General features: G+C 29.6%; 1 long non-coding RNA gene across 1 annotated transcript; it reads right to left on the reverse strand.

Moving 5' to 3' along the window:
* Positions 1-503: 503 nt before the first annotated feature.
* On the reverse strand, positions 504-2,272 carry LOC18609804 (uncharacterized). The gene is made up of 3 exons (XR_001926460.2): positions 1,955-2,272; positions 1,326-1,655; positions 504-986 (listed from the first exon to the last, which is right to left on the reverse strand). It is a non-coding gene; the product is annotated as an uncharacterized LOC18609804 (long non-coding RNA).
* Between the last annotated feature and the right edge of the window lie 1,335 nt (positions 2,273-3,607).

A 3,607-nucleotide genomic window follows, 5' to 3' on the forward strand; every position in this document is an offset into this window, starting at 1 on the left:
TTGACTCACCTAAAATAACTAATTTAAAATAATTCAATAAAACCTACTAATTTCTATACATTATTACAAAAACTAATCTAAATTATTATCAAAATTAAGCCTAAATAACTCTACATTATAGAGTTATCAAAAAGCATTCCCGACAGAGAATTTCGTTGGAAATTTTCAATGGATATTTTTGTTGAAAATGCATTTCCAACGGAATTTTCCATTAGTGATGTATTTCCAACCAAAATTCTTTTACTAATTTTCAATTGCATATCTTGTTAATAATACTTTTTTCAACAAAAATTATCAATTAAAATTTTGATAATAAATTATCAATTGACATCCACAATTGACTTTCAAAATATATAAAAAAAACACATATTAAAAATCGAGATTCAAAGTCAACTTCGTACAATTAAAAATTGTCATAAACACACAATATCTAAAAATGTTAAACACATATGAATATAAAGCTAAATGTGTTATTAAACACCTATACTAAAAAGTATCCAAGTGTAACAGTGAAAAAGAGACATCATATCATGAAATGTTGTGTTCTTACTTGTCAAGATTTGAGCTTGAAGGTCACGCATTTCCTTGTTTTGAAAGTGTATTAGTCATGATCATGATTTTCATACATGAAATAAATTCACTCATGCTTCCGTCATTGCATTCTTAATTTCTTCATGTATTTTCTCACGTATTTCCTCACATATCTTACCCAAGTTTTTTGAAAGATTTTTCACTTTTTCTTCTAATGCAATTGCGGGACTGGTAGCGTTTGAATTGATAGGGCCACATGCAGACTCAGCTGTTGCTACATTGTTGTGTGTTCCACTACGTAAAGTTGTAACAAGCACTCGAGTACCAAACCCATAAACCTGAGTGCGTGTAGTCTCCATCCCTGCAATTGCTTCAGTCCAAGCATGCAGATCTTATTCTAGCTGAGAAGATGAATACTTACCATACTTCTGCGATAATACAAAATTATACATTTCCTACATAAAAAATTAAAAAAAATTATTATTCAATTATATCGTCAACTTTGAAATAAAAATTAATCAATTTTGTTCGTACACTCGTAGACTTAGACTTGTTATCTATAAAATCAACATGATCCCCTAAACGCTTATGAGTGCGGTTGAACACTTCCAAAAAGGTAACATCTCATTTTATCTCAATTGACTGCATTTATTTACAACTGTATATACTCAATCATAATCGATATATATAAATAATATGTAAAGAAAAATCAAAGTCAAACTATTAAACATATAATTTAAATTTAGTTTGAAAGAAAACCATACATATAAATGCGAAGTAAGATTACTTCATACCATCCTTTTTGCATGAACAACAAATGGAACTGAACTGTCAATGTGCTTTGGAATGCTTCCTTCTTTTGACGTTAAACGATTTTGCCTTGCTTTTCTTGATTTGTTTTGCCATTCTTCTGTACCCCATACCATATCGATAAGGGCATCCCAAATTTCATTTGTGATCCATTCCCTTGACATGCCTTTGCAATCCCTAATGTTCTTTGTTTTGGCTTCTGTCATTACTTTATTCCTTTTTTCTTAAAGCATGTCTCTTAATCGATCAGAACAAATTTTATCCCATATTTGTTGAGCCAAAACATCTTGATTTGCAAGCCAAACACATTTTTCCTACATCAAAATAATAGAGTTACTAAAAAAATTGATACAAATTAATTGAAAACAAAAAGTTATAATTTAATTGAATAACAAACATAGTACTTAAAATTTTTGAAATATTAACTCATTTATATCATTAGGGCCTTTCCTCCTTGTTGACCATGGACTATGGAAGTGATTTTTTATGATCCTTGTTATTGTAGCTGTGACCCCTCACTCGAAAAAAGTACTTGTAGAATATAAAAGAAAATTTTTACATATTAAAATTTATAACAAATATAACAATTTCATTATAATACAAGATAACATACCTCTCCCCAATAGGAGTTATACACAATCTGTCGAATGGATCTACAGGAGTCTATAATCCTACACCAAGCCCCCTACTCTTTGACCTTGAGGATGTATTATCTACACTTGCACCTAAATCAATAGATGGTGATTTACAAGAATCGTGAGTAAATGTCTCATTTTCTACTTGCTCTGCAGATGCACCCAACAAAGAAAGTGGCTCAAAAGGCACATCATTATTGACCTATTGCATATGTGGTTTAATGGATAGATCAGCAAATGCACTAACATTTGTAGGCAACAACATACTTCCAGAGGCATTTGTTGATCTAGGTCTCGATTTTGAATGCGTCCCTTTAACCATCATCCGTGTAATATTTTTTTGTTAAAATTCATACACAAATTTTTTTAAAAAAATTTCAAACAAAGTATAAAAATTATCAATTTACAACAATCACAAGTAATTCCTAATCATTTGTACAATAAAAGATGCCATTATATAATATTCATTTCAACATTTATAAATATAAACTATAATAATTTTTTAACATGTCAAGATCTTTCAATATTATAAAATTAAAGTTAAACAACTATGTTACAAAAAATATAAAACCAATATCATATATGTCTACCATCATCAATCACTTTCAAAATAAGCAAACTCATATTCTTCATTATTATCACTATCATCACTAAAAGTTTTTTTGTCTTCGTCTTCAAGTTCATCTTCATCTTCATCTTCATTTTCATGTCCTTCCATGTCACCTTCTTCATCTTCATCTCTTTGCATGTCATCTTCTTCTTCCTCAATCAAGAAATTAACCTCTTCATAATTACCACTTGCTAAAATTGTAAAGTTGTCAAGTTCTTCTGATGGAGTACTATTAATTGAAATAGACACATCTTCTTGGTATACTTCTTCATTCAAATCAATTTAATTTTCTCTATCTCCACTACTAGGAATGTGAAATCTAATCTTAGCTTTTGTTTTAAATATTGCCCACCAATCATGTCGATCTCTTTTGGTTGATGGATAACTACTATAATAAACTTGGTGAGCTTGTACAACTAAAACAAATGGTTCATTAATGACAAGTATTGAGTTGTATTTAATTTTAACAAGACCATGCATAGGATCTACCTTAATACCTTTTTCAGTGTCAAACTAATGACACTTAAATAGCACAACTCTGTTTCTGATACCAAAATACTCCAACTCGATTATATCCGCTAAAATACTATAAAAGTCACGCTCATAATCATTGTAAAAACTCCCTTTTATGCAAACCCCACTATTCATTGTCTTATGATTTTATTCGTAATCTAAGGTGTGAAACCTGAAACCATTTAAAAAATATCCTTTGTAACACCTTATCATACGTCCTGGACCATGAGAGATTTCAAGTATACGTGGGTTAATTTCATCTTTACGTTTTGCAACCTACGAACATGAAATACAATATAAAAAATTATTAATTACATAATTAATGTCTCAATGTTATTAAAAGTTCACTTCTAATTTACATAAACTTACATATTTTTTAAACCATTTCATGAATCTTGCATCACGTACTTTCTCCAATTCATCTTCTGATATATGCACAACACTTCGCTTCACCATTTCATCAAATGTCTTATCATCATATCCACAATTTACGGATTAAGTTTATTCT

Source organism: Theobroma cacao, chromosome 2 (genome assembly GCF_053813885.1).
Source record: "Theobroma cacao isolate CCN51 chromosome 2, ASM5381388v1, whole genome shotgun sequence".
Lineage (NCBI taxonomy): Eukaryota > Viridiplantae > Streptophyta > Magnoliopsida > Malvales > Malvaceae > Theobroma > Theobroma cacao.